Source organism: Oncorhynchus masou, chromosome 22 (assembly GCF_036934945.1).
Source record: "Oncorhynchus masou masou isolate Uvic2021 chromosome 22, UVic_Omas_1.1, whole genome shotgun sequence".
NCBI classification, from domain to species: domain Eukaryota; kingdom Metazoa; phylum Chordata; class Actinopteri; order Salmoniformes; family Salmonidae; genus Oncorhynchus; species Oncorhynchus masou.
The window spans coordinates 17941700-17948830 of NC_088233.1; positions in this window are offsets into that span (position 1 = coordinate 17941700).

Below are 7131 nucleotides of genomic sequence, written 5' to 3' on the forward strand. Positions count from 1 at the left end.
CCAAGTCCATATTAAATTGCAAGAACAGCTCAAATAAGCAAAGAGAAACAACAGTCTATCATTACTTTAAGACATGAAGGTCAGTCAATCTGGAAAATTTCAAGGACTTTGAAATTTTCTTCAAATGCAGTCACAGAAACTGGCTCTCATGAGGACCGCCACAGGAAAGGAAGACACAGAGTTACCTCTGCTGCAGAGGATAAGTTAGAGTTACCAGCCTCAGATTGCAGCCCAAATAAATGCATCACAGAGTTCAAGTTACAAACATCTCAACATCAACTGTTCAGAGGAGACCGTGACTAAAAAAAAAAAAGTATTTATATAGCCCTTCTTACATCAGCTGATATATCAAAGTGCTGTACAGAAACCCAGCCTAAAACCCCAAACAGAAAGCAATGTAGGTGTAGAAGCACGTTGAATAGGAAAAACTCCCTAGAAAGGCCAAAACCTAGGAAGAAACCTAGAGAGGAACCAGGCTGTGAGGGGTGGCCTCTTCTGGCTGTGCCAGGTGGAGATTATAACAGAACATGGCCAAGATGTTTATAAATGACCAGCATGGTCAAATAATAATAATCACAGTAGTTGTCTAGGGCGTAACAAGTCAGCACCTCAGGAGTAAATGTCAGTTTGCTTTTCATAGCCGATCATTGAGAGTATCTCGACCGCTCCGGCTGTCTCTAGAGAGTTGAAAACAGCAAGTCTGGGTTCCATAGCCGCAGGCAGAACAGCTGAAACTGGAGCAGCAGCATGCCCAGGTGGACTGCAATGCCAGGGTTGTGGGTTTGATTCCCATGGGGTACCAGTACAACAAAATAGTGTGCACTCACTACTGTAAGTTGCTCTGGATAAGAGTGTCTGCTAAATGACTAAAATAAAAAAACAATTCTTCCACATCGAACTCAACAAACCAGTTCTGTATGGACCATGCTTTGTGCACCGGGGTATTGTCATGCTGAAACAGGAAAAGCCCTTCCCCAAACTGTTGGAATCATCTGGAATGTCATTGTATACTGTAATGTTAAGATTTCCCTTCACTGGAACTAAGGGGCCTAGCCTGAACCATGAAAAACAGCCCTAGGACATTATTCCTCCTCCACCAAACTTTGCTGTCGGGCAGGTAGTGTTCTCCTGGCATCTGTCAGACTACCAGATGGTGAAGTGTGATTCATCACTCCAGAGAATGCATTTCCAGAGTCCAATGGTGGCAGGCTTTACACCACTCCAGCCGACGCTTGGCATTGCACATGGTGAACTTCGGCTTGTGTGTGGCTGCTCAGCCATGGAAACCCATTTAATGAAGCTCCCGACGAACAGTTCTTATGCTGATTTTGCTTCCAGAGACCGTTTGTAACTCGGTAGTGAGTGTTACAACAGAGGACAGCACTTCAGCACTTGGCAGTCCCCCCCGTTCTGTGAGCTTGTGTAGCCTACCACTTCGCAGTTGAGCATTTGTTGCTACTAGACATTTCCACTTCACAAAAACATCACTTACAGTTGACCGTGGCAAAGCTCGCAGGGCATACATCTTACAAACTGACTTGTTGGAAAGGTGGCATCCTATGACGGTGTTACGTTGAAAGTGAATGAGCTCTTCAGTATGGGCCATTCTACTGCCAATGTTTGTCTATGGAGATTGCATGGCTGTGTGCTCAGTAGTCTTTGTATCAATGACATTGGATAAGCTAGCTGTAACGGCTTTTTTCTGTTGAAGGAGGAGCGGACCAAAATGCAGCGTGACGGTTACTCATGTTTATTGAATGAAAGTAGACTAGACGTGAAATAACTGAACATGAACAAAAAACAACAAACGGAACATGAAAACCTAAACAGTCCTATTTGGTGAAGACACAGAGACAGGAACAATCACCCACGAAAACACTCAAAGAATATGGCTACCTAAATATGGTTCCCAATCTGAGACAATGATAATCACCTGACTCTGATTGAGAACCGCCTCAGGCAGCCATAGACTATGCTATACACCCCACACAACCCCAAGACGAAACACACCACAAATAAACCCATGTCACACCCTGGCCTGACCCAATAAATGAAGATAAACATAATAAATATAGACCAGGGCATGACAGAACCCCCCCCCCTAAGGTGCGGACTCCCGGACGCACATCAAAACAATAGGGAGGGTCCGGGTGGGCGTCTGTCCATGGTGGCGGCTCCGGCTCCGGCGCGGGACGTGGAACCCACTCTATAAATGTCTTAGTCCCCCCTCCTCGCGTCCTAGGATAGTCCACCTTCGCCGCCGACCATGGCCTAGTAGTCCTCACCCAGAACCCCATTTGACTGATGGTCAGCTCGGGACTGAGGGTCAGCTCGGGACTGAGGGGCAGCTCGGGACTGAGGGGCAGCTCGGGACAGAGGGGCAGCTCGGGACAGAGGCAGCTCGGGACTGAGGGGAAGCTCAGCACTGAGAGGAAGCTCGGGACTGAGAGGAAGCCCAGCACTGAGAGGAAGCCCAGCACTGAGAGGAAGCTGAGAGGAAGCCCATCACGGAGAGGAAGCTCAGCCAGGTAGTTGGATCCGGCAGATCCTGGCTGGCTGGCGGATCTGGAAGAGTCTGGCTGACTGGCGGATCTGGAAGAGTCTGGCTGACTGACGGATCTGGCTGCTCCATGCTAACTGGCGGCTCTGGCTGCTCCATGTAGACTGACAGCTCTGGCGGCTTCTGGCAGACTGACAGCTCTGGCTGCTCCATGCAGACTGGCAGCTCCATGCAGACTGGCAGCTCCTTGCAGACTGACAGCTCCTTGCAGACTGGCAGCTCCATGTAGACTGACAGCTCTGGCTGCTCCATGCAGACTGACAGCTCTGGCTGCGCTAAACATGCAGGAGACTCCATCAGCGCAGGTGAGGAGGAAGGCTCTGGCTGCGCTAAACAGGCGGGAGACTCCAGCAGCGCTGTAGAGGAGGAAGGCTCTGGCTGCGCTGAACAGGCGGGAGACTCCGGCAGCGCAGGAGAGGAGGAAGGCTCGGGCAGCGCTGAACAGGCGGGAGACTCCGACAGCGCAGGAGAGGAGAAAGCCTCCGGTAGTGCTGGAGAGGCGATGCGCACTGTAGGCCTGATGCGTGGTGCTGGCACTGGTGGTACTGGGCCGAGGACACGCAGAGGAAGCCTGGTGCGGGGAGCTGCCACCGGAGGGCTGGTGTGTGGAGGTGGCACAGGATGGGCTAGACCGTGAAGGCGTACTGGAGATCTTGAGAGCAGTGTTGGCACAGGACGTGCAAGGCTAGGGATGTGTACAGGAGGCCTGGTGCGTGAGGCTGGCACCAACTTCACCAGCCGACTAACACGCACCTCAGGACGAGTATGGAGCGCTGACCCAGGTGCCATCAAATCCCCAACACTTTCCGTCGGGCAAATTCCATGCAAAAAGCACCAACACAGCAACTCCCTCATTTCTCTCTCCTCCAATTTCCCCATTAACTCCTTCACAGTCTCTGCTTCGCTCACCTCCAACACCTGCTCTGGTTCTGGTCTCCTCCTTGGCTCCTCACGATAAACAGGGAGAGTGGGCTCAGGTCTGACTCCTGACTCTGCCACACTCTCCCTGAGGCCCCCCCAAGAAATTTTTGGGGCTGACTCTCGGGCTTCCATCCGCGTCGCCGCGCTGCCTCCTCATACCAGCGCCTCTCAGCTCTCACTGCCTCCAGTTCTTCTTTGGGGAGGCGATATTCTCCAGGCTGATCCCAGGGTCCTTCTCCGAACAATTCGTCCTCCCATGTACATTCTTCTCTTTGCTGCACCTGTCTGTTACCACGCCGCTTGGTCCTGTTGTGGTTGGTGATTCTGTAACGGCTTCCTTCTGTTGAAGGAGGAGCGGACCAAAATGCAGCGTGATGGTTACTCATGTTTATTGAATGAAAGTAGACTAGACGTGAAATAACTGAACATGAACAAAAAACAACAAACGGAATGTGAAAACCTAAACAAATAAACCCATGTCACACCCTGGCCTGACCCAATAAATGAAGATAAACATAATAAATATAGACCAGGGCGTGACACTAGCGACTGGGCTAACACAGCTAACATTTTAAGTCAATAATAAGCTGTTTTTATTAACATTTTGTTGGCTTTATAATCATGAGAGGGATTTAACTAGCTAGTAGCTAGCTAGTTAGCTATACCTAGGTTACAAGGTTAGATGACTTCTCTAAACTAACCTCATTGTGGCTAGCTATTTCTTTTCCCTCATGGTAGCCTTTACAACCAAATATCAGTTCAGAAACATCAACATTTAAAATATTTGTAGATAATTTCCCCCCTCTTGCTGCAGCTTTAGCTAATCTCAAAATAACAGAGGAATGCTGTGAAAACCAGCATGCTGCAAACATTCTAAAATACTTTGTCACCAGTGCATGTTTTGATGATATTTTTAGTCCTCATGCACTGTTGCTCCTATGGCACTAATCTGGTGAGCATCTTTGTAGCTCTGCCCACGCAAGGCATTTAATTGGTTTGAAGTGTCGTAACAGTGGATTGCTGACTCTATGTATTGGCCATTAAGAGGCTTTATTGCACCAGTCGGCCATATTGGAACTCCCTAGTAGGAGCAGTCCTCCATAGGAATGAATGGAATTCTACGGTATTCAAGTAAATGATTCAAGGACAAAATTACATTTATTTAAGTTTTGATTTGTTGTATTGGGACAATACATTAGTACAACAACAACAAAAAAGACTTTAAGGAAAATTGTATATATGTAACAGATATATATTGTACTCTTCTTGCGTTGTGTTTTCTCCAAATAAATCACATCAGCCAGTGGTCCCAGTTGAGCATCATTTATTTCTGTTGCTGTTGTTAAATGTTAAACAGCACGTTAGTTGTGCAGGGCTTAACGATATTGATGGCTGTCGATGGCAAAATCCCTTGCATCAGATTTTCATACTGGGTGAACAAAATACAAAAATACAATACAAAATATAACATGTGTAAATACCTGTTGTTAAATGGGAAACAGCACGTTAGTTGTGCAGGACTTAACGGTATTGTTAAATTGGAAACAGCACGTTAGTTGTGCAGGGCTTAACGGTATTGTTAAATGGGAAACAGCATGTTAGTTGTGCAGGGCTTAACGATATTGATGGCTGTCAATGACAAAATCTGTAGCATGAAGACAACTGTGTTAGCAGTGAGTTTATGTGACCATTACATCGGTGTATGGTAACACACTTATTTACAGCAATCATATGCCAACGCACATCCCAGAAAGCCCCTCAATCCCTAACAGGTACCATATACCCACACATGTATAAATAAGTAACGAACAGCAAACTTGTACACATTGTAAAATAGAAAATAGAAAACAGTATTCAGAAAGTGACCTACCCCTTCCATCACATTTTCATACTGGGAAGACCTGACGTTCGCGATCTCCCCCTATCTGCAAGCGGGGCCAATCACAAAACACCTTATTGTCATCAGAGTTGAACCAACCAATAAGAATGCTTGAACTTTAAATACACATTTCTTTAGAGGCAAGTGGAAACATAATCAACCCTGTTACATATACAGTGGTTCCTCCTTTAAAAGTTGCGCGCCTACACCGCGGGACTTAGAGGTACTCTAGAGGAACTATTACACTCAACGACTCGATTAGTGTAGTGTTAGCTAGCTACATAGTTGTCTTTGCTGTCTTCGTATCCAAGGTAATTGTGTAGTTTACAGTGTGTAGACTTAGAGTGATTATCTTAATTTACCGAGGTTAGCTAGCCAGCTATTTGTCGTCCTTAACGTAGGAGTCACTGCTAGCTAGCCAACAGCTAGCCAACGTCTTCCGAATTGAACTTCAACAACCCGGTCAACATTCCGCCTCGCTCCACAGGTAGTATCACATTTTCATTTCACTTCATTACAGTACAACGGTTTGATTTGTTTGATCGTAGCTAGCTAGCTACATAGCCGTCTTTGTATCTAAGACAATTGTGTAGTCTGGAGCGATTTTCTAGGTTAGCTAGCCAGCTATTGTCGTTCTTTTAACGTAACGTTACGTAATCAACACTGCTAGCTAGCCAGCTAGCCCCCGAATAGCAGCACTGTAGAAACTATTACACTCGACGGAACGACTTGATTAGTGTAGTGTCAACAACGTAGCCACTGCCAGCTAGCCTACTCCAGCAGTACTGTATCATTTCAATCATTTTAGTCAATAAGATTCTTGCTACGTAAGCTTAACGTTCTGAACATTCGATAAGTGTAGTCTACTTGTCATTCCAATCTCCTGTGCATTAGCGTAGCCTCTTCTGTAGCCTGTCAACTATGTGTCTATCTATCCCTGTTCTCTCCTCTCTGCACAGACCATACAAACGCTCCACACCGCGTGGCCGCGGCCACCCTAACCTGGTGGTCCCAGCGCGCACGACCCACGTGGAGTTCCAGGTCTCCGGTAGCCTCTGGAACTGCCGATCTGCGGCCAACAAGGCAGAGTTCATCTCAGCCTATGCCTCCCTCCAGTCCCTCGACTTCTTGGCACTGACGGAAACATGGATCACCACAGACAACACTGCTACTCCTACTGCTCTCTCTTCGTCCGCCCACGTGTTCTCGCACACCCCGAGAGCTTCTGGTCAGCGGGGTGGTGGCACCGGGATCCTCATCTCTCCCAAGTGGTCATTCTCTCTTTCTCCCCTTACCCATCTGTCTATCGCCTCCTTTGAATTCCATGCTGTCACAGTTACCAGCCCTTTCAAGCTTAACATCCTTATCATTTATCGCCCTCCAGGTTCCCTCGGAGAGTTCATCAATGAGCTTGATGCCTTGATAAGCTCCTTTCCTGAGGACGGCTCACCTCTCACAGTCCTGGGCGACTTTAACCTCCCCACGTCTACCTTTGACTCATTCCTCTCTGCCTCCTTCTTTCCACTCCTCTCCTCTTTTGACCTCACCCTCTCACCTTCCCCCTACTCACAAGGCAGGCAATACGCTCGACCTCATCTTTACTAGATGCTGTTCTTCCACTAACCTCATTGCAACTCCCCTCCAAGTCTCCGACCACTACCTTGTATCCTTTTCCCTCTCGCTCTCATCCAACGCTTCCCACACTGCCCCTACTCGGATGGTATCGCGCCGTCCCAACCTTCGCTCTCTCCCCCGCTACTCTCTCCTCTTC